The sequence below is a fragment of the Podarcis cretensis genome (genome assembly GCF_951804945.1).
Source record: "Podarcis cretensis genome assembly, chromosome: 1".
In the NCBI taxonomy this organism is placed as follows: Eukaryota; Metazoa; Chordata; class Lepidosauria; order Squamata; family Lacertidae; genus Podarcis; species Podarcis cretensis.
Window position 1 is genome coordinate 103,129,705 of NC_137170.1, and position 25,063 is coordinate 103,154,767.

Here is a 25,063-nt window from a genome sequence, read left to right on the forward strand (position 1 = left end):
AATATCTAATATCCACAGTAGCAATTAAATGTTTTTTCACCTAGGTTAAAATAATAGGAAAGTGGGGAGAAAGTTGCAACTTTACTCCACATAGGAGTATTTTCACCTAGCCAATCATTCTCAATGGTGTTTTATCAATGGTGTTGCTATAAACCAGTAAAGTTTTGCGCATGGCTTAAAAATTACTGCAATTTCGTAGGCTCAGCATCTGGTATTCAGATTTTTATACGACTTCCTAAAGTGACATTTCAGAAACAAAAGTAGTGGAATAAAATGCATTTTTTGTTTGATCCAGAGAAAAGAGGTGTGCATGAACAGTTGTGTCATAACGACACGTGCAATACCTCAAGGACAGTACAGACGCAATACCTCAAGGACTGCCTCTCCCCATATAAACTGACCTAGACTCTATGTTCATCATCTGAAGCCCTTCCGTTTTCCTCCTCCACACGAGGTCTAGAGGGTGGCAACACAAGAATGGGCCTTTTCTGCAGTGGCTCTACGTTTGTGAAATGCTCTCCACAGAGAGGTTTGTCTGGTGCCTTCCTTATATATCTTTGGGCGCCAGACAAAAACGTTCCTCTGCAATCAGGTCTTAGGCTGAGAGCCAGTGTGGTGTATTGGTTAAGAGCGGTAGACTCGTAATCTGGTGAACCGGGTTCACGTCTCCGCTCCTCCACATGCAGCTGCTGGGTGACCTTGGGCTAGTCACACTTCTTTGAAGTCTCTCAGCCCCACTCAGCTCACAGAATGTTTGTTGTGGGGAAGGAAGGGAAAGGAGAATGTTAGCCACTTTGAGACTCCTTCGGGTAATGATAAAGCGGAATATCAAATCCAAACTCCTCCTCCTCCTCCTCCTCTTCTTCTTAGGCTGATTCATATTCTATGGCCTTTTAAATGTGTTTGTGGGGGGAGGTATTGCTTTGTTGGTCCTTTAACTATTTATTTGTGCTTTTATCTCAAATTTTTATCTTCTGAACTATTCTGAGATCTTTTGGTGAAGGGCAGTATCTAAATCTAACAAACAAACAAACAAACAAATAAAATGTCCATTAGGAAAGAAAGGGCAAAACCAAACCAATTCCAGGCTGCAAATTCTGATCCAGTCCAAAAGTCCCAGACCCCTTATGATTTCCTCACCTCTCCTCTCTTTCAATGCGGCATTATGTAACAGAGAAGCAAGATTTCTTCCCTCAGAAATGCCCTCTTATACTTAAGCAAAGCTCCATGAATGCTGACAATGCTATACAATTCACAGGTTGCCAACCTTTTTCAGCCAGGTGGCACATCTGGGAGTGCCGTGGGCAGCAGTCACAAAATGGCTGTATTGAGAGCATAGCACAAAATGGATGCCACATCTAAAAGAGCACAGAATGGTGCAGAAATGCGCTCCCTGCAATCAGTGGGAGGAAAGGCGCCTACCGTGCTCCCTCACAGAGAGAAGCTCTGTGTACCTCTTCTATGTTCAGAATAGATGGGAATCTATTCAGGCAGAAGCTATTAAGGCAGCGTCTATGTAGGAGAGGCTGAGCCACTAAAAACAGAAACTGAGCATTGTGGATTTTTGAGAGGATATTTACTAAGACTTTTGCAATTGCCTAAGGAGGAACTGGCACTCACACTGGTGCCCTTGGGCACCTTTTTGGTAATCCCTTATATAAATAATAAAGTTGAAATAATGTTTGTCACTAAAGGGAACTCCCTGTGCCCTGATTAATCATAAATTGGGACCTATAAGAATAATTCACCCCAGAAGTTTGTACTAACCATACCCACACCATGGTTTCAGCTTCAAAACCGGCAAACCATGCTTTAGAGTGGCTTAATTGCTTTCTTCCCCCCGTGCTCCATACTCAACTTTGTAAATTCATTCCCCATCTCCATGGTTTCAGTAGTGTCTACAGCAGCCTTTCCTAACCTTGGGCTCTTTGCAGTTAAGAATCTACAGAACTAATAAATTTGCCAATGGCTAATACAGGTTATTTCCAAGCAGGTAGTATGGCTATTGATGTCTGGCTCTGTGCAGTCTGTCTTAAATCAAGAGCAGAATACACCATCTGCAACAAAGCAAATTAAGATGCTCAGTCTCATAGTCTCAAGACCATGCAAAGGGCAACAAAAGAACAGGATGTGAAGACAAAACCTATCAGGCACAGAGAACACTAGAAGCTAGAAGTTGTGTAGGTGTATTAGCAATCCTACTATCCATCTGTCATAAATCTTACTTGTTACCATACATCACCCACTGGCAGAGGGCTGTCTGCTGGAGGAATAACACTACGCTGAAATGTTCTGTAGTATATTAAAGCCTCTCTCTTTCTTACGCATTTTTCATTGAGACGATAGCTCTCTTGCCCATAGAAACGTGAGCTTCTAATGTATGTGATCAAAAAAACATGAAAGTTTGCATTCATGTATAGGTAAAACAACAACATTCAAAGATGTTCACTGGCAATAAATCTTCACCAAATATGAGGAGACCGGAAATTTCTTACACTGACATGGCTAACATTCCCAGGGTGCTCCAAGAATATCTAGAGTTTGCCTATCTGTCCACTTATATTTTATTAGGTATGTTAAAGACTGAGTTTACAATTAACTGAACAGACAGTGTACAAAAGGCTTTTAGAACTAGACCATATGGTCTAGGGAAAGGAACAATCTGGATGATCCACATTTCAATCTGCAGCCTTGTCCACCTCTATAACACATTATATTGCTGCGATAAAATATTAAGATAGATTGGTGTGTGTGTGTGTGTGTGTGTGTGTGTACGTACACACACACACACACACACACCCCAATCAGGCAACAAGTTTTTTTTCAGCAAGGGAGAAAAGATTTTTTAGGAAAATAATATATTAATTAAACAAAATTAAAAACCCTGAAGGCTTTTGTACAGCTTCTCCAACTCCAATAAATAATATTTCTCTATATAAATAGGTAACTGTCGAGTTTATGCTTTAGCATACCAGTTTTACACAGGATATGCCGGTTGAGGGCTTAATGTTAACAAATGACATATACTTGGAAATCAAACAAAAAACAATCAAGAAACACCTATTATTAGAAAGCAAAGGACAGCTGACAAGTTCACAGCTGGAAGCTGGAACAAATGTAAATCATTCATCAGTTGTTAACATTTGCTACGTAGTTCAATGCCACTATCAAAATCTTTTTTTTAAATAATTCTTCATGGATGATGCCTGTTCACAATAGGTACAGAAAATAAACCAAAAATAACACATGTACACTTGGGTGTGTGTGGAGGAAGCCACAGCTTTTTGATGACACTAAACCCTTATAATATGATGTAGAGCAAGATGCAACATTCAAATAAATATATATTTATTTATTTTATGGGGTCTTCTACAAATTTAATAAATAAATAACTCCTAAGCTTTTGCATAGTAGATCTGGTGGCTATCTAATGACCCAACTAATGTTACTTTTCAAAGGAAAAAGATAACTAAGGTACCTTTATGAAGGCACCCCTGGAGTGTGTCATGTGACTGAGCATCTCTGAGCATGTCAGCATGCAATTCTCCATAGAGAAGAGCTGCTTCTTGTTGCAGTGTCCTCCACGCTTGTGGAAAAGAGTAATATCAGTGCCTACATGTAGAAAAAAGTGACAACGGTGCAACATCTTCCATAATGGATTGCTATTATCCTAGTTGCTTTTTGAGACCTAGTCACTAACACAGTTCTGTAAAAGTGACATTAATGTACAGTGGTACCTCGGGTTATAGATGCTTCAGGTTATAGACGCTTCAGGTTACAGACGCTTCAGGTTACAGACTCCGCTAACCCAGAAATAGTACCTCAGGTTAAGAACTTTGCTTCAGGATGAGAACAGAAATCACACAGCAGCGGTGCAGCAGCAGTGGGAGGCCCCATTAGCTAAAGTGGTACCTCAGGTTAAGAACAGTTTCAGGTTAAGAACAGACCTCCAGAACGAATTAAGTTCTTAACCCAACGTACCACAGTAAGAGAATCCACTGTTGCATTTTTAGAGGGTCATGATTTTTAGAAGGGAGGCAGGAAGACAGCAATTGCACTTCGGGAAATGCATCTGAGTGTACACCTCCTCCAAAGGCAATTCCCCTCCCTGCTTGCATCAGGTGAGAAACCTATGATTCTCCAGATGATGTTGGGCTACAACTCCCTTCCCAGACCACAGGCCATGCTGGGAACTGGGAGTCCCAACGTCTGGAGGGCTACATGTTCTCCGCCCCCCCCCTTGGGGGTTAAATAATATTTTGGAACACGTGGAATGGGATAGAGAACGCAGAGGCTTTATTCTCCAAACGAAATTCTCCTTCAATTTTATACACAACAGAGCAGTGGTTGGTTTTTCTCTCTTCCCAAAAAACAGAGCCTTGTTAGATCAGGCCAAAGGTCCAGCTAGTTCAGCAACCCATTCTCACAGTGGTCAACCAGATGTCCATGGAAAATCTGCAAGCAGGACATGAGCTCAAGAGTATGGTCCGCAATTGTGTTTCCTAGCAACCAGCATCCAGAGAAAACCTTCAATACTGTAGTGCTGTACACAGCCATCATGGCTGGAAGCCACTGATAGCTTTACCATCCACAAAGTTGCCCAATCCTCTTTTAAAGCCATCCAAGATGGTGGCCATCACTACAAACCAGCAATCAGGTTGCTACTCTGATTGACAGCCCCTGCCAGTGCCATCTACACCAGGAGTCTTTGTATATTGCAACACTGAGGAAAAGTTGGTTCCACAGTCTCCACAGGAGACTGTAAACAGGGACAATCAGAATATTGACGTGTTTGCAGAACAGACAGAAAAATAGGCTTTTTAAAAAAATTAAAGGACTATTTTCAAGTAATGTATCCTTACCAAACCACAGTGAACAAATTACACAAATTATAGTATCCTGCTATAGGATGTCAAGTCACATGGAAGACTCCAGGATTTCTTACTTCAGCTGAAGCAGGAACCTAATAATTAACAAATCAGATATCCACAAACAGTGGGCAGCCATTACCACTGCAGATATTGTTGACAGCAGGAACTTCACACTCCAGCCACACTGGAAGCTACAAAGATCATATTCAATCATTGAAACTGGAAGATGAAACCCTAGGAAACACTTTGTTAATATGTTGTTATTAATTCTGAAGTGTAAGTCAGAACTTTGAATACTCTGATCAACTCCTCTTACTTTTTTTCTTGGGGGGTGGGAATCACTCGAGGTGTGATAAAGCATGCAAGTCTCTCCGGGCTAAATGCCCTCATCAAAGCATCTTATAGGTATATTAAAAATTGAATGGGCGTAAACAACTTCAGCAGGCAGAGTTTGAGGACGATATTCCACTGATCTCTGAATTTTATAAACATCAACACTTGGGAGAGTTTGCATGGGAATAAGGCAACTAATTATTGTCTATTGCTTTAGGGCACGCCTGGTGCTCTCTACAGGTATCTCTACTGCTGCTTTTTTCCTAATGTATTGCCTCTTGAAAGCTTTCACTGTAACGACTTGCTGATCTACTCCAAAGCAATCTAAGTATACTGAAACTACTTTATATTCCAAGAGAAATGTGCTATAACTTCTGAAAAGATGTTTCCTAAACAGAAGCAGCAGTTGAGAATACAGTGTATGCTTTGCAAGTGAATAGTGAACAAAATTACTTCTACAAGTTGAATTAAATTGTAGTGTTTATCCTATGTAGAGTTTGTGTGTGTGTGTGTGTGTGTGTGTGTGTGTGAGTGCGCACGTGTGCATGTTGTAACAAAAACATTAGTTATTCTGCAAACAGAAAAAAGCATAACATTACAAATCATAACATTGTAACTAAGATCTGCAATTTTTTTATTTTACTTAGAGAATATTGCCCTTGCAGTTATCGTATGCCTGAAGTGGATATAACCATTTTATTTTGCAAAATTTCAGTAACCCTGAAGGCTGAATTCTGCTCCATATCAAAATGTGCACTTCCATTGAAAACATACATCTCTATGCTTTTAAGGATAAACGTCAAGGAGGAGGGTTTGAAGGCCCATCAGGTGATAGGGAACTGGGAGCGCACAGGTAGCTTTAGGCTCCTGATTGCTCCTTCCAAGACCCACCCTTGCCCATCACATACCTGATGGCATGTATGGCACCAGATGTGGGCTGGGTGGGCTAAGCTTCCCCTGCCTTACAGATTGCACAGCAGAGCATGTTCTGAGAGCCAGGCAGGCGGGTGGTTGGGCCACTGAGAGAAGTAGCTGTTTTGCTTATACCAATTCACTCACTGAAATGGGCAGCATTCAGCTAATTTTCCCACTTACACAATGGAGCTTCCCCCCCCCCCTCCTCCTTTCCATACGCCCTGAAATTTGTCTGGGGGTTTGGAGAACCCCAGGAACAGCATATAGGAGTAGGAGAAAGCTGATCGTTCCATCTGGAAACTGAAATGCTTGTCCTGATGGAGTAATCACCTCAGTCAGTGCAACAGTGAACTCCTCCCAATGAGTATAAGAGAAAACTTGACCCAAGCCTAGCTGGGAACACACACAGGCTTGATTTTGCTGGGCCCTGGGACCCTGAAAAGCTCTCTAGAAATCTAAGTGGGTAGCAGTATCTGTTAGCATGCTGATGCTGTGAGCCTGTCCAACTCATGTATAATCAGTATACAGTATATGTGTCAATAAAACCATATGTCACCAAAGGCACAGGAGTCCCTTCATCCGAAGTCAACCAGATTACCTTCATTCTAAGGAAGAGGCAGGGAACCTCCAGCCCACCAAGCTACCCCATTTGGCCCACAAGACCACTTACCTGTGCTACACCCAGCATCATCAGGTGTGGGGCAGGTAAAAATATGGCTCAGTCAAAAGTGGATTTGCTGATCAACTGTTCCTGCAACCCACTATGCAAAGAGAGCTAGCAGCTGGTTGTTGGGTCTTGTAGAGAGCCCCCTGCAAATTGTTGTACAAGAAAGTAATTTGAAACTAGTTTCTCAATACAGTACCCAAGAATCAACCGATTGTCAGGTTTTGCTGTGGTTTTTCAAGAGGGTGTGGCACTGTACTTTTCAAAGCACTCTCATGATTTATGCAGAGCAAACAAACAAACATTGTGACATTGGATGACGGGCAGGTGGGTGATCATGCCCATCTGCCAAACCTTATGCACAAGAGGTAGTGGAAATAACTAACTGGCCCTCCAGCCAGTCCCAGGTCTGTACCCATGTCCTAAGACAATCTTGATTTTGCCTCTCTGACCCCCTCAGTCCTGCCTTCGTGTAGATGTCAAGCTGCACTGTTCACCGGCTGCCAGTGGCATCAAAGCAATTTGCAAGTCAACTGTTCTCCATAAAACATCACAAACTAAATAAATTCCACTATGCTAAAATCCAGGTAATTCGAACAAACTAATGCACTAAGGCGTGTTTAAACTATTTTTTTAGATTTTGGGCTACAAAGCACAAGTTATGTGTGTCAATAAATCTGGCTTCTTTTGCATTGATATTTCATTCCAAACCCTGCGTTTCATTTTTATTATCTTAGTGTGTGTGATCATGGGGAAAGGAGTAGACGAGCAACCTTTACGCAGGAAAATGGAAGACATAAGGAATAGACACGTGACCATGTAGAAAGAAGACAGATGCTCCACTGCATGAACAAAGGAGCCGTTTACATACCTGGCAAGTACTGTTTTAAAACAGATTTTCATGAACGCAAGACACAAGTAAGAGATTTTGGGGGGACCAAATTCTACGCCTCCTTCCACAATCTGCATAAAATTCCAAGTGCACAGAATTGCAAAAGGAAAGCATATGTGTGCATGCTTATCTACACACACTCTGAGGAATTAATGCAATACTGTTATCTCTTTGGTAGGATGTGGAAGCTGTTTTGAAAGTGATACAAAACTGAAAGCATGACACTGAAGACAAATGATTTATGAACTGAGTAGGCTGTGGCCCTCTGACGAGCAACTTACATACTTCCCAGTGGAGTTCAGCAAAACAGCAAAAAATCTTTTTGAGCTTGGCAGGCCATCTCTGTAATTTTGAGCTTGCTTTTTTTTCCTCATTCACTGTTTCACCTTATTTTTCTTTTTTAACGTTTCTTTATGCTTTTGATTGTATACCTTTGCCAGGTTGGAACCATGTAAAACTGTGAAGGTGGTTTCAGAGCTTAGATCAGAAGCCACCTGTGTGGGACTCTTAGCTGGGAGGCACATGTAAAATTCTTCCTAGATAAGAGATAGCTTAGGAAAAGCTAGCTAACAGTTAACTTTTCTCCCTGGAAGCTTCTTTCCACGGGAATGTGTTCTTAAAATTGAGTTAACAACTATCAGGAGGATGGTTTTAAAAACAAATACCCAAATAAGAACTATAGGAACCAACCTACGAATGGTAGCCATCTTTCACTTGGTCTTAATACACATCACTTAACAGTTCCTCACTTACAGCCCTAGAAGCTTTCATTACTGAAAACTTGATAACAGCACAATCTATCCTCCTTTGCTCGGACATCCACTGAGTGACCTGCACACCACCAAAGCACCTCACAGTGTGGCTAAGGTTCATGGTATTTGTATTCCATCCATCTGCCAAGGCGCTCAGTACTTCATAGAAGAAGCCTACAGGTCTGTGAAGTTGGGGAGGCGGACAAAGGTATACATGAGAGATGGCTTGCCCAAAGCCATCCAGTATTCTCCCTAGCCAAGCTCGGATTTGTGCCTGAATTTAACACATCCAAGCCCAACTCTCTAGCCACTATTCCAGCTTGGTTCTCCAGCATTAATGGGGTCAGAAGTGTAGCACGCTAATAAAAAAAGCAATAGAAATTATAAATAAAACTTGTTATAGGAAATTAATTACTGGACTGGAAACGAAGAGGGGGAAGGGGAAGAAAGGGCTGGGGGTTGCAGTGATTTCCTGTTAATAAATGAATTGCTGGATTTTGAAAGGGGAGAAATAGCTGAGGTGTTCACTGATTTTATTTGGCTAATAAATTAATTGGGGAGAAAAAGCTGGGGTGTGGAGTGCTTTTATTTTGGCAATAAATTAATTGCTGGAAATTAAGAAGGGAAGAAGCAGCTGGTGTGTGCAATGGTTTTTATTTTGGTAATAAGTCAATTCCTAGATACTTTGTGGTTAAAAGGGGTTCTGCTGTTAATACAACTGATGATCAGCATTTATAATTCTTCTTCATGAAATTCCAAATAGAATGGGGCTTTTGACTGCATGCTTAATTTGCAGAGTTCGAAGGTGGGACCCAGTGCTCAAAAGGAAAATGAGCAGACAGTGTCATATTTTAAAGGGGGGGGGGGGAAATAGCTCGAGTTCAAGGCGTAAGTGAGAAAAATGCCACAGCATTTTGAAACTGTACCTGCAAATAGTGTTATTATAGTGTTATGACACAGCTTGTGATTTGGACAGCAAATCACTGTTATCTTCCCTCACTGGCAATTACAGAACTTTTGTTATGACTCAGGAAAATGCACCAACGAGAGTAGCGAGAATCTAAGTGGACTCTAGGCTATTGATTACAATTAATTCAAATCTCCCATCTCCAAGGATCTTATATGCAGGCTCAACAGGGCATCACTGTGCTTGCTTTGTCAACTAGATCACCACTGAACCTAAACCTTCTCACATTTTTTGCAAACTTTTTCAGTAATGCTGAAAAACACCTTTCCTTAGTTATGGTTGTTGGGATGGGGGTCTGTCCAAAGGCATTAGGCAAATCAGCTAAACAGAACCTCCAGGTTCCCCTGAGTATCAGTTGCAGGGTGACGAGCAGTGGAGGGTTATTTTTTGTCCATATCCTGCTGTGGCCTTCTCATAATCTCACTATCCATTATACTGGAAGACGTATTTTATTCCAAGGACTGATTCCCTTAACAAGCACATCTTATGAGCCTTTAAGAAGGTATTTTTCTTTCAAATTTTAACTCTTAACTCATAGGACATGGAAGAAACCTTAACAGCAGCTATTTTTCACCTTTCTAAATGAATGAATAAAAGTGCAACTAATGAAGGCCTGGAGAGGGTGAAGGGAGGTTAGGAAACAAGAGTAACTTCAGCTGCAAGCAGAGAGATGCTTGGATGTGAAGTCACCCCAATGATGAACAAGAGAGGGGCAGACCTGATTTCTCAGTTTCTCAGAAGCCTTACCACCTCTCAGTCACCAGAATACTAGTTATACTTTATTTGACCTTCCCCCTGTATAAATCCCTTGAGCTAATTAAAGGAATCCAAGTTCCACAAATTTAAAGGAACAGACACATACACAAATGGGTTCAGGTCTTTGATTTCTAACATCCAATTGCTTATCTCAATTAAAACAAGAGCTGAAAGTTACTACACAACCTATGCATATGTATGGGACATCCTGAAGCATTGAATGGGCCTTAGTTGTAGGTGGGTATGCACAGGATTGCAGTCCAATCTACAGAGTTTGGTATCAAATGCTCCAATTTTTTGTTTAGTACACATAGCTTATATCTTGACACAGCAAGGCTGGCCTGATTCTGATATTGAAACTGCTACTTCACAAAGAGCGAAGCAACACAAATTTGGGCATCACCTACTTTCTCAATGAGATGAAACTTCTTCCACCTTATTCTTGCAGTTTCTATTATTCATTTCTTCACTGAATGACTAATGATTTCAGCCTCTGTATTTCAGATTTAGATATGGAAAACTGCTGATTAAAGGCTGGGGGGACTTTCCGTGTAGTTGGTGCAGTGGACATTAAAACTGTACACATGGTGTTTGTGTTCTGGAGAGAGCAAATATGATGCCATAAAGCAAGCCTATATACAAAACTACTGTGATTGCATATGAAAACACTAATTCTACTAGCAGAGCCAAAAATAAATGGTTCCACTAACAGCAGCATACAAGATATGAGTTCAAGTTCTACCTCTAGTTCCCACACTTGTGCGTCAACATTTACCCATTACCTGTTGACGTATTACTCAAATCGAAAAGGGAAAAAGCGATGATTTTCCTGTGCTGAAAAACACTGTTTGAAGTAATATAAAAACTACAGGTCTTGGTCACTCTCCCACACTCAAAGTCCATAACCTGGTCACAGAGGCCATGCTTTAGCTACAGAAGGTCCCAGGTTCAAAGAGTGTGACCCGGTATAAGGCAGCGCCTTCAGTCCTATATGTGATTTGATATTGGAAGTAGATCCTAACCTTGTGCATCCCTTTCCTTGCCTCCTTGACTGTGCAAAGAAAGGATTATCCTCTACCTGTGTTGTTTTGATGCTTTTGAATTATGGTGCTGGAGGAGACTCTTGAGAGTCCCATGGACTGCAAGAAGATCAAACCTATCCATTCTGAAGGAAATCAGCCCTGAGTGCTCACTGGAAGGACATATCCTGAAGCTGAGACTCCGATACTTTGACCACCTGATGAGAAGAGAAGACTCCCTGGAAAAGACCCTGATGTTGGGAAAGATGGAGGGCACAAAGGAGAAGGGGACGACAGAGGACGAGATGGTTGGACAGTGTTCTCGAAGCTACCAGCATGTGTTTGACGAAACTGCAGGAGGCAGTGGAAGACAGGAGTGCCTGGCGTGCTCTGGTCCATGGGGTCACAAAGAGTCGGACACAACTAAACGACTAAACAACAACAACAACGTGTTGTTTTACTGTTATATTTGTTTTGTCAAACAACTGGTATAGCATAAAAATGTTTTAAATATATAAATGACTGCACCAGCGGCACCTGAAACGAAGGACAGAAGGATCTGCCAGTTTTGCTTTTTTCGGTTTCTCATTTTCCCTAAGCTTACATTTAGTTACCAACACTTTGCAGCAATTTGCAAATAAAATTTGGGGGTGGAGGGAATGCATGAAAATCCATCAGGATTTTAGTGCGGATTTTTCCTAACACATTTTTATATGCCGTTTGAAAAGTACATGTTTTTGCAAGCAGCTTTCTCTAATATAATGCATGTTTATGTGTTATTTTCACCAATGTATTCATTTTTATACACACTATATGTATTTTTGTAAACTGTGTTTGGTTGACAAACTGCATAGCAAAATTTGAATAATTGCAAATTTCAATGGATAGTTGTGTTTTAGTTCTCATATTGTTTCAGAAGTCCAAATTTGATAGATAGGGCTTCCAATGAGATCTGAATTGAGTTTCTCCGCAGTTTCTAACTAAACAAACATTACAGATGCTACCTTCTCCCTAATGAAAACGAGTCCAAGAGAAGCAGCCACAGGTTGTTTATGTAGTCAGATTGTTAACAGTGGTCATAGGGTTATATCCAATGCCACAAGCAGATTTCCACTCATGTTCTGTGACTTTCCTTTCTTGCCTCTCTTCCTCCCTCTCCCCAAATCTGTTGGGGGGGGAGGGCATCCCCCTACCCTCCAGAGCAGATTTTGAGGACACACAAGGGACTGCAAGAGATGAATGGGACATTCCTTTGCACACACAGGTGCTTGTTGCACAAACAGTACTGCAGTGTTGGATAAAACACGTAGTTCAGATAATATGCAGATGTACAGTAAGTAACTCCTTAAACATGCTAGCAGCTTCACCCGTGTTCAAAATGGCCTCTGGTCTGTGCACTACCTGAAAAAATAAATGAAGTGTGTATCTTTCCTATCTATAAAGGTAAATATAGTAAAATTATTCTACGTGACGAGTTCTCGGTTTTTGTCATCTTTGACGATAGAGGTAAATTTCATATTCTCTCAGGCTGTCATTTTGAAACTTTATGACTAGGACAGAAAATTGCTCTTCTTCATTGTGAAGAAAAAACGTTACTAGTTCTTTACTTAGTTTTGCATCGCAGTTAAGAACTATACCAAGAAACATAAATATGCAATCCCACAGTAGAAATTCAACTTACTTTATGATGACTTCTATGAAAACGTTTTTCTTTGGCACCCAGTGTTCTGTAAAAATATTTACAGAAACATTTTTTTCATTAACAGTATAGAAATACAAAGTCATACAGAAACTGATTGCTGAATAATTACACAAAATGATAAGACTTCCACTGCAGTTACGTCTACATGAGATGCAACAAGCATTTCTCAACAAGATTAGAACCGTACAGTTGTTGATATTTACGTGCTCTGTTTCATCATGGCAATCCATTCTAAAATTATCAAAATGCCACAAGACATACTTTATCTACAGTGTATTATAGAAATTCAACACAGCAGCTGCTAGCCCAAGTTTATTTATATGTACTTGAAACCTCGATGAAAGCTCAATGAAGATTGAAACCTATGCACACTTAACTAGGTGCAGGATTCTAACCACATCACTTGTGCAGGTCTACAACTAGGACTTTTAAAAATCCTGTTTAAAATGTATTATTAGAATCCTAGCAGTGAGTCTCTCTTCATCAAGCATTTGTGGGTTTTGATTTTTACAAGGAAACCAGCTAGTATTAAATACCAAAGAACAAGCTGGTCAGAACTTCAAGTTTAACAATAATAGTTTGTCAAGGAAGGTATATACACCAGTTGCAAGAGCTAGCACTTTCCAAATAACATTATTTAGAGCCCCGGTCTCTCTCTCTCTCTCTCTCTCTCTCTCTCTCTCTCTCACACACACACACACACACACACACACACAGAGCGATTCACTTGCTTTATACTTACAAAATACTTTTATATACACAAAAATAATTTGTTGCTAGGTTTTGCTAATTTTTAATCTACCGTTAGCATTCATCACACTTCCCTTTCATCACATCCCTCAAACATAATGGCAGGAAGAAAAAAGTTCTTTCTCTCTGAACTCTGTCATAAATACAATCTGGGAGGAGGGTTCGAATCCCCTCTCAACCATGAAGCTCACTGGGTGATTTTGGGACAACCACACTCAACCCAACCTCCCCTCAGAGGTTTGTTGTGAAGATATACAGGGGGGGGGGCTAGAACCTTGACCTGCTTAGAGTAAAAGGTGGTATATAAATGTAAGAAATAGATCATGGTCGGATAATCTTTCTGTATGCCTTTTCTCTGTAATAACATCGGGTGCCAACCAATACTTATGCTGTACAATGTTAAGGGGCTGTCAGGAATGAAGCTTCATCCACAGGTCAGGAAAAGGACTCAAGACGCGAATTGCAATCAGCTTTTATTCACAAAAGTAAAAGCACAATGGAGTTTGTTGAAGGCATTGCTGGAACTGGCTTTTGGAGTGGGAACATTGGATGCCACCCATTACTTTCTCTTTATCTCAATATCTCTATCAGGTCAATTTTAGACAGCTGTACACCACTGAGTTAATTTTCAACATTTCATATTGTCACACAAGTCACCTGCTAACACTGTGTGGTCCTGCATGATGTTTACTTAAATGGGGCATCTCTATGTGTGCAAAAAAATAAAAAATGGATGCACAAAAGGTAATAATTGAACAGACTAGAAATAAATAAATACAATTCTAATGAAACTCCCTGAACTGGACAACTTAAAACATAGAGCATACATAGCACTCCTATATGTCAATGGAACCCTCGGTTGCAGCAGTAAAACTGACAGCATTTCATTTTCCTTTAACACATTCAAAATTTGTTCAGTGATGAAAGGATATTCAGAACAAGTCAGAATTTTTATTCAGAAAGATAGATTTCTGATGACCCACATCTGCTCTATTAACTTTTACAGAAATTTCTTGCAGACACTGCTGAAATGAAATACTAATTTAAAATGTCAAGAACCCTCCCACCCAAACATCTAGAGAAAAGCACCCACATGTGCTATACAGCTGTTTTGCTTTGAAACGGGGAAACCCAATGTTGCACCTCTTAAGAGGTGGGGGGGGAGTGAAGTCAAGATTCTCCCATACCTCAACTAAACTGACATGTGGCATGACATTTGAGGCATGTGCTTTCAATATACGCCTTACAAATGGACTGTAAATGCTTTCTTTCTAGAGATGATGCAAACTGCAGGTACAAAAATGGAAACACTAACCTGTGTTCTAGTTTCAATCTTGAAAGTACTTGTAGAAGTTGCAACCACATGTTTCAAGATGATTCAGAAACGCCTTACCTTAGACACTTTAAAGCATTGTGTTGGATTCTGCTTGCACAAAGGCAGCATTTTCAAATTTCCAAAAAGCTCATTTGTAGAAGATCTTAAATCAACAGATTTTGAACTATTTAAGTAAACTATTTAGGTAAACTATTTAGCTATTTTGAACTATTTAGGTAAACTATGGAGCAGGGGGGCAGCAAACTATTTAGCTTTCATCTTTAAGTTAATACGTCATCAGCTCACTGTCTTGCTAACAGCAAAGAGATATGATATGCTTAACAAATTTCATCTACAGGAAACAGAACCTATTTCACTTAAAATTTTGATTTTTACTTATCAGTCCTAAATCCAGAGCATGGAAGTTGTTCTTCCATTCACAATAGTGGGGAAATTGTGTCAACTTGTGCCTTTATTGGCAGCCCTCCCACACCCTGTCTAACATCACACCCAAATGTCCTCCAACCGCAGGAACAGATTCTCTCTCAGAGGTACAGGGGCTGTGGAAAGATGGGAGGACGAAGAAAGCCCTGTTGTGTGAACTTTTCACTCTGCTTCATTCATAAAAATAAAGTTAGGATAAAGTTTAAAACATACGTACTAAGTTCAGGTACACTGATTGTTTCAGGATTCAGCTAGACAGAAACACACCCATACAAATGCTGTTCATTAGATTAACATAAGCAGTTCCGCCGCACTGCATCCGTTCAGAGCAACTCCTCTGCACACCATCCTTATAAATAAGGTCAGTTATAGACATGATAATATGAGATTTTATTCATAAGGGGAAGCACTGAAGTCAGGCAGCAGCAAGCTGTACCACAGAACGGTGGAATGCCAGGCTTACCAAATTCATGGCCTCTGATCTATATAAAAAAGGAGCACGGTACCTCTTTAAAAAAAAGTTGCTCAGAATTTAAGTACATATTTCATGGTCAAGAAACTGGGACTCTTCATCCATATCTTCCATTTCTTTCTCTGGCTCCATCAGCACGTAAGTTTTCAGCACCTGATTAAGTGACAGGTTTGGGAGTGTTTTCAGCTACAATCGCACACAGGCTTTTGCTTCAGTCCAGAGTGCTGTAATAAGATCAACCTGAGCAGCAGGTGAGCTGCCTCAGGCAGTAACCAGCATAGAAACTACAGAAAATGCATATTCAAAACATTCTGAGTTCTGTACAAATACAAAAGATAATCTGAATACATTCAATTTAGAATATTCGCTAACAGCTGCTGGGTGCTGCCATGCATTTTAGAATTGTAGAATCGCAGTTGGAAGGAACCCCAAGGGTCATCCAGTCCAACCCCCAGCAACTAAAGCATCCATGACAGGTGGCCATCCAACCTCTGCTTAAGAACCTCCAAGGAAGGACTATTATCTACTGACAGGAAAAGATAAAGGGTGCAGCATTACCCATGCTTTCCCAGTTTTAGTTTTTGTTTAATTTTAGTTTTTGGCTTTTTGTTGTAGCTAGTTGGCTGAGGGAGTTGCTTGTTGCTTTTGGAGTCCCCTGCTCCCCAACCTAAATAGGATTGATTGTTGTGTTTAAGAACACTTCCGTCCACTTCCATTTCGACAACATCCCAAACTGCTAACAAAGGAACTGTCAAGAATGTATTCTTTTTACCCCGCAAGTACAATAAAACAGTCATAAAAATAACTTGACATAGCAGACAAAAATCAAATTAAGATCAGCCGGACAGAATCAAAATTAAAAACAGCAGAGCAGGCTATAGATAGATAGGCAGGCAGATAGATAGATACACATGTCAAAAAGCGATTTCCTCTACCTCAGGCACCCCCAACCTGCGGCCCTCCAGATGTTTTGGCCTACAACTCCCATGATCCCTAGCTAACAGGACCAGTGGTCAGAGATTATGGGAATTGTAGTCCAAAACATCTGGAGGGCTGAAGGTTGGGGGTGCCTGCCCTACCTCATCTCAAATGTCCCACAAAATGGTAAGCTTTCCCTTTGCTGGAAACCAAGGATTGAAGGGCCCAGGCAAATACCCAAATGGACAAAGTTCACCTAAGTGGACCTCTCATATACAGTCTGGATTATCTTTAGCATAAGATTTCTTTATTTCTTTATTTATTTATTTATTTATTTATTTATGCAAATCACTATCAATTCCCATGTTACTACAATGGCACCATTTTTTCCAACACTTTCTGCCATGTTCAAGGAATGAAACTTTATGTGTATGAATGATTATCCACCATGAGGTGGATAATCGTGTCAATAACTTTGTTTAAGCACAACATTAAAACACAGTTAAATTTCATGCAGGGTGTATTTACTGAATTGGATTACTGCAATGCAAACATTCAGACAAACAACAACACCTGCAGTTGGGGTTTTTTAAAATCATCATCATCATCATCATCAAGCTTTCCTTGAGAAATGCTGCCTTCCATAGGTGTCCATACATAGTCAAAACTACTTTTAAAAATCAAAAATTTAAAGGTAGCTGAAAATTTGGTATAAGAATACTGCTGGGAACTGCAAGGAGAAATACCATACAAATGTTAGCAATATTGTCCACTGGCAGCTCTCTTGTGCCTAACTTTGAAACTGTTTTTGTTTTATTTGGGGAAGGTCTGGAACATCATCCTTTGGAGATTTGGGGGTGGGAGGATGCAACTTGTGTTAGGGAGAAAGAAAAGTGTATGAAGCATATGCATGTGTGTTCCAGAAGAAACAATTACAGTGGTACTTCAGGTTAAGTACTTAATTTGTTCCAGAGGTCCGTACTTAACCTGAAACTGTTCTTAACCTGAAGCACCACTTTAGCTAATGGGGCCTCCCACTGCTGCCATGCCACCATAGCATGATTTCTGTTCTCATCCTGAAGCAAAGTTCTTAACCTGAAGCACTATTTCTGGGTTAGCGGAGTCTGTAACCTGAAGCGTATGTAACCCGAGGTACCACTGTACTTGAACATTACTAATTGGCAATATAACATTTCCTAGATTGCATTTAGGCCATTAAAATATTCAATAGCTATTAATAATCTGGAAATCATATTTTGATCATTAAAAACAGCAGACCTGTATATTTATTTATTAAGCTCCATTGCCGACTGACGTCTCTTGCTTCATTTCCGAAACCCAGAAGCTTATGCATTGTTCAAGAAACTGACATTGCCAGCAAAAGGCTGTGGCTTTCACATATGTGCCGTTCTGGACATGTGCATCTGCCTCAAAGCCAGAAGGAGAAATGGTAACTGAGCATGCAAAAGCAAATCACTCTTTTTGCCAGGGCATTCTTGCAAAATCTGCTAGAATGTATTGTAATCCACTGTTGAACCGTAGCAGTGGTTGCTTGTCAGCAATTCTAGGGTGACAACTTTAAGAAAAAGTAGTAATGAATGCAGGGCAATATACCCTGGGCTCCTCGGGGAGGAAGGGCAGGACATAAATTTGACAATAAATTAATACTCAAAATTTCCCTCTCTATATCCTGTGTTCCTATCCAAACACATCCATCAGGGTGGGTCACTAGAAGAAAACAAGACCCCTACTCCCTTCACAGAAATAACATCAAAGTACTATACAGGTCTTACAAGGAACAATCCTGTTGATCACGGTCATACATATCAAAGTCAATTCTGGCATTCCCTCTCTTAGCAGCAGAGGAAGAAACAGGTTAGCTCCAACCATGGCATTATCCCCTAGCACAGCCATTTAGTTTCTCCATAGAAACTGAGGAGTGACATTCACTTCCTAGGGCATCAATCTTCCTAAAGTGTTGGGGTTCCCAACATGGCACAGACACCTCTATGGCCAAGATTGAAGCCCACCAGACAGGGTGATGTACAAAAAAGTTCCTTGCTGCTTAGCCTAGAATATGTCCCTCAACAAGGCGTTTTGATTCTGATTCATTAACAGGTGACCAAATTAGCCCACTTCCTGTTTCATATATCACAATGGTGGGGAACCTGGGGTCCCCATATATTTTGGGGGCAATTTCCATCAGTCTCAGCCAACATAGTCAGTGCTACAGATAACAGAAGTTGTGGTCCAACATTTGGAGGCTCACAGATTCCTCCCTGCTGACATACCACAACAAGCACCACACTTAAGCCTCTTGAAAATAGTTATTAACACGTTTTTCGAAATGCAAAACTCATTTCAACATTGGAATTTGACCCTCTATAGCAGTTCCACAATACAGTGGTACCTCAGGTTAAGTACTTAATTCGTTCTGGAGGTCCATACTTAACCTGAAACTGTTCTTAACCTGAAGTACCACTTTAGCTAATGGGGCCTCCTGCTGCCGCCGTGCCGCCAGAGCACGATTTCTGTTCTCATCCTGAAGCAAAGTTCTTAACCTGAAGCACTATTTCTGGGTTAGCGGAGTCTGTAACCTGAAGCATATGTAACCCGAGGTACCACTGTACCTCAAACAAATCAATACAGCGATTCTTAATATTAAGTACTGGCTGAGCAAACATGACGATCCGCCATGTTCATAGGGTCAAATTTATATCAAAAACCATATATATTATTCCAAAAAAGATCAGGAGTCAGACTCTGGAATCGAATTAATGTTAAAGATCAAAAATAGAGAAAAACTAAAAATGTGTGTGTGTGTCATGTTCAAAAGTTCAAAAATTTTAACTCAAGGGTGCTTCAAGCTGCAGCTGCAACAGGCTTGCAGTCTTCAACCGGCGTCCAAGCGAGGCAGGGAGAGAAGGCCACTTGCATGTAGGACCAAATTCCCACAGCGGCCACCAAGCCTCCGACTGGGCCTTGTCTGGCTGGCACTCTCCCCTCCCAGGCCCACAGCAAGTCACGCCCAGTTCTCTGGAGGGACCACCAGAGCTACAGAGCAGCAAAAGTCGCTTCTGTTGTTGCTGTTGACACACGGCCCAATTCTTTAAAATTGCAACAGTTCTATAATGGAGGTCTCTCTTGACAAAGCCCCAACTTCAGGCCAGCTGAATGCCTCAACGGTGCCTCAGAAACCCTGCAGCCCTAATCCCTTTAGCAACAAAGATCTGTTACTTTGCTTAGCATGAAGCAGGCCTCAGAGGCCTGTGTGTGGTGTGTGTGCCTTGGCCTGTAAGCCAAAAGTCTCCTGTTTACATTTTCCCTATTCCTTTTTTTAAAAATGTTGTTCTGAGAGGAGCTACAAAGGGATAGCTTTGTCCACAAGGAACAAGGGGGCTTGGGAAGTCGTTCCTTCTCCATCTGCCTACTTCGCTGAAATCAGGATGCAATATTTCTGACATAGAATAGCCCTGCCGTACAAGCCACTCTTCTCTCAGATGGCCATTCTCTCCATCATCAGCCATATTTATAGATCAACTGGGTGCAAATGGACTGATGCTCTCATGCACATGAGAGGGCTTTTGATCCAGTGGATGCCTCTGCTAATGGAAGGAGGGGAGGCATTTTTGCCAGTTCCCCTTCTTCCCCCCCCAAAAAAAATCTCAGCTCTAGAGAGCTGGGAGACAGGATAGAAAGTGGACTAGGACAGGAGGAAGGGTAAATCAGCAAAGTAACTTCCTTTTCTCTTCCTATAGCAAGAGGCACCCACTGTCTCAAAAGCCCTGCAGTGAGTGCAAAGGCACCAACAGAATCCCATGCATTGGGACAAAGACTCCCCCGTGCACTTGTTGTGAATTATTATTCTTACATTTTGAATTGTTATCCTATTGTTTTAATGCAAGCCATCCTAGGAATGGAAACCTTGAAGGGCAGTGTATAAATAAATTCACTTAATAAATAACAAAGAAATAATAAGAGATAACAAAAAGGAACCTACACTACATGCCTCACTTTGTGATCTCACTATAGATCTTACTAAAAACAAGAAACTGGCATCGTTTAAACATTAAATAGAATCAATTTTTAAAAGGTTATTGTCAGGGGCTCAGGAGCAGAGGCACAGGGAAGAGAGGAGATGGAGAGCGAAGGGGAAGAATCCGAGGGGAGCGTAGGAGAAGAGGACAGTGGACCGAGGGATTCCATGAGCCTCTCCAGCGAATCGGAAGATTCACAGAAGGGGGCGCCAGTGGCCAGGGGTAGGGGGTTCCCAAGGGGAACGCCCCAGGAGCAAGGGGGCAGCAGGGACTCCCAGAGCAGTAGTTGGAAATCAGGACCAGCTTCCCCACCAGAGCAGAGTGGGGGGGGAAGAGTCCCAAGTATCGGGGCCAGTGCATTCCCCACCAGGGAGAGAAGATGAGGCAGGGCTGACCACGCCTCCATCAGAAAGTCGGACAACGGAGGGGAGGTCAGATCCGGCCAGTATCCCGGAAGAGGGAAGCAGTGACCGAAGTAGTGTAACGGTTAGGAGAAAGGTCACTGGGTTGGCGCGAGAGGCAAGTTCAAATGTACAGGAGCGCGGGACAGCAGAGAATGAGGATTGGGAACCGGGTCCTAAAGCCCGCAGGAGGCAGGGGGAGGAGCTAAGCGACTCAGCGTCGGAAGAGTCCAGAAAGGGCAATGCCCCAGCGGGCAGGAGGACCCAGAAGAGGAGAGAGCAGCGGAAAAGGTGGAGCAGGGCTAGGATCTTAAACTGGTGTCAGAGGGGAGGAGACTCAGACGGGACTTCGCCGATCTAGGGTTTAAGATGTAGGGCTGCATGCTGTGGCTTTGAAATGGAAATTGAACTTCAATAAAGACTTTTGTACATTACTACAGCCTAGCGTTGGTCCTCTGTGAGCTGGGACCTAGAGGCAGCTCTGACAGTTATGAATTACTTATTTTAAATACCGTATTTTTCATCCCATAGGACACTCCGTCCCATAGGACGCACCTAGTTTTTTGGGGGAAAATAAAGGGGGGGAAATTCCCTTTATTTCCCCCCCCCAAAAAAAAAAACCAGGTCAGGGAACAGCGGTATGGCGGCACTATGCCTCCCAGCTGTCCCCCGAGCTTGTGGGGCTGGCCGATGTCTGCCCGGCACGCAGGGCGCTCTGCTTCAGGGCAGCCCGTGCGCCGGGCGGCAGGCTGCTATCCGCAGCGTGGGCAGCCCTGCGGGAACTCCCACAGGGCTCCCGACGCTGCGGATATCTGCCCGGCATGAGGGGCGCTCTGCTTCAGGGCGCCCCGGGCGGCAGGCTGCTATCCGCAGCGTGGGGAGACCTGCGGGAACTCCCGCAGGGCTCCCCACACTGCGGATGTCTACCCGGTGCGCGGGGCGCTCGGCTTTAGGGCGCCCCACGCACCGGGCGACAGGCTGCTATCCGCAGCCTAGGGAGCCCTGCGGGAACTCCCGCGGGCTCCCCAGGATTGCTGATAGCTTCCTGAAGCCTGGAGAGCGAGAGGGGTCGGTGCGCACCAACCCCTCTCACTCTCCAAGCTTCAGCGAAAGCCTGTATTCGCCCCATAGGACGCACACAGATTTCCCCTTCATTTTTGGAGGGGAAAAAGTGCGTCCTATAGGGAGAAAAATACAGTAATCAAGGAGGGTTAGAAAGTAATTCACAGTAACACAAACCCCACAATAAATAAAGGTATTAAAAATAATATAGCTCACTCCCCCAATCAGAGCAGAGTTAACTGCGTATACAGTATGATCACCAATTTATTATGCAGAATTCTTTAAAAGCCAGAAAGTAATAAGTTACATGTTTCCGTTAAAAACGTTTGGACCTAATTTCAAAGAGGAACTTTGACATATTCAGGCAGTGTTCCTAAATAAACTCAACAAGGCTTACTTCTACGTAAATGTGTTTAGGATCATTCAGTTAGCCAACAGTTAGTAACTCAATTTGATTAGATTGGGCAGTCTTGAACAATGGAGAAGCCAGAGAATTCCTTCATTTCTTGAGGTAGGAAATAAACCTAGTGTTACCGCTAACATTTCAAGCCCACATTTGGAAACAGCAGCTATAAAGGCATTATCAAAATACCTTCAGTTTAAACAGCTAAAACAATATGACTCCCTGGCCTTAAAAGATACACAAATTATGGTAATTATAAAATACAGGATTTACTTATATGAAAGGCAAAGGCAAAGCAATGCCCATTGCAGAATAAAAAATTGCAAGGTCTAACATCAGTTGGTGCATGAAATGCAGTAGTTTCTGTATGGTTCCATTCCAAATAACACCTTTTCTTTCCTACAGCTCTTTCCATATCTCCCTTCTAAACAGAGGTCTCTGGTTTCCCATCTTAATCCAGCTATGTGAAGATTGACAGAAACAACTCAGTAAAGAACAGAAAGGTTTTAATAGGAAAGTTTGAAGGAATCAGCCCTTTGTTTCTAAGGCCATGAAATTGAGATGGCAATTATTGAACTTGTCTGGAAGTGAGGGTTTCCTACCCACAAACATCCTTTCATAAAATCATAGAATTATAGAGTTGGAAGGTACCCTGAGGATCATCTAGTCAACCCCTTTGCAATGCAGGAATATGCAGCTGCCCCATACGGGGATCAAACATGCAACCTTGGCATTATCAGCATCACCCTCTAACCATTAGAGCTATCTGGGCTGACCCAAACCTACAGCTCCCAATATTCCCAGTCAGTCTCCCATCCAAGTACCAACCAGGCCTAATTCTGCTTAGCTCCTGAGATCAGGAAGGAAGTGGCACACTCATAACACATTATTCCTACAACTGCTAAGATTGCAGCAGTCCTTATAGGAGATTCCATCATCAACAGAAGTTTCAGGAATTGCAGAAGTGGACAAAAGTGAAACCCCAGGAAAAATTAGTAGTACCACCATATGCTCAAGCCAATCCTAAGTCAGTCAAGTTTCACTCTGGTGCTTAAAATGGGTTATGCTTTCACCACTTAATCACGTATTTGTAATCAGGTAAAGACAGCTGGTTAAAATTTAACAAGAACATCTGGAAATGACATGAAGTATATGCATCCCTTCCTTGCTTGATGCAGGATTCTTGGCATCTTTGCCAATCTTTCCGAACTAATAAATATTACGTCTAAGCAAGCAGTGCTTATATGGAGATTTGATGCTAGCTGGGCAACAGGCAGGAGGAAGTGGACAGCTTCCCTGCAGGATATACCCAGCAGACTGCCATCATGATCAAACAGTTAGGTGTGAATGGTTCCCATAGACATTGCAAAGCAAAGGCAGCATCAATCTGGAAGCTAAACATGTAGTTCTATACAGGATTTTTTTAAAAAAAAGAAAAAGAAAGAAAAAACTATAGTTCAATTTGAAACTCATGAACATAAATATGCAGACATGTTTTTCCCCCATATAAACTCCTTATCATGACGCTATCCTTAAAGTCAAATAGGATCACTTTCTGGGGGGGGAAACTGTGTGGTCGAAGCCTGAAATTTTTATGTTAGAACTTGTATATTGCTCTTTCATAGCAAGTACACAAAACAAGGTGCAATAAAACAATTAACTGATTCTGTGTACAATTCATACTACTACCTTGGACAGAGGTGCCATCAAATAATACTGAGGGGGCCTGATGCGATGTCCTGACGTCGCTCCATGCCCGGCTCTATGTTTGGCCTCAACAATGCGGGGGTCAGCTCCCTCAAAAAAAAGATTGAGGGGATCTGGTGCCTATGACCTTGGACCTTCATCATCTCATTCTGCTTCACATATAGACCAAGGGGAGATATTAAGAACTAGTGCATACAAAATGGCTGACAAGTGGAGGACACTGTAAACTGATGCCTGTGGTGGAGCTATGTCCATGCTGACATTAGTATGTGCCACACAGACTGGAAAATATTATTTTCGTCAGCTTAAAGATAGTTTTGAAGATTGGCAGTAGCCCCTATGTTGATACGGCCACCTTGGAAAACCATGTAAAGCAGTATCTGTGTGACATCATGCCCAACCCAGCAACAACTTCATTCTTCAGTTAAATAAGTAGATAGCCATAGTCAAATCAGAGATCCACAAGTGCAAGTAGCAGAATCAGTTTTACGAACATTAGCAAAATATAAAGCAAGAAGAGGAAGGCAGGATTATTGGGTGTTTAGATATCCTTTGATCTGTTAAGAAGGAATACTCAAGAGAACAAGTTTCCTAAATCTACAAAGAAACAATGAAAGCACTAGCTGTAAATAAACTCAGTGTTGACACTCAAAGAATTTGATAATGTAACAATCTGCATAAAG

General features: G+C 41.8%; 1 protein-coding gene and 1 long non-coding RNA gene across 4 annotated transcripts in view; one reads left to right on the forward strand and one right to left on the reverse strand.

Moving 5' to 3' along the window:
- The window catches only part of GTDC1 (glycosyltransferase like domain containing 1), a 236,660-nt gene that overhangs the window by 198,852 nt on the left and 12,745 nt on the right, over positions 1-25,063 (reverse strand). The window contains exons 1-2 of one of the 3 annotated variants that reach the window (XM_079994321.1): positions 24,363-24,494; positions 12,851-12,896 (exon numbers count right to left, since the gene is read on the reverse strand). The exons of 1 other annotated variant lie outside the window; for it this stretch is intronic. The gene's annotated coding sequence lies outside the window, so the exon portion shown is untranslated. Of the gene's footprint in view, positions 1-12,850; positions 12,897-24,362; positions 24,495-25,063 lie in introns of those variants that run through there. One more of the 3 variants, XM_079994320.1, reaches the window with a different exon arrangement.
- Positions 3,499-9,076, forward strand: LOC307226639. The gene is made up of 3 exons (XR_013843530.1): positions 3,499-3,599; positions 7,521-7,657; positions 7,854-9,076. It is a non-coding gene; the product is annotated as an uncharacterized lncRNA (long non-coding RNA).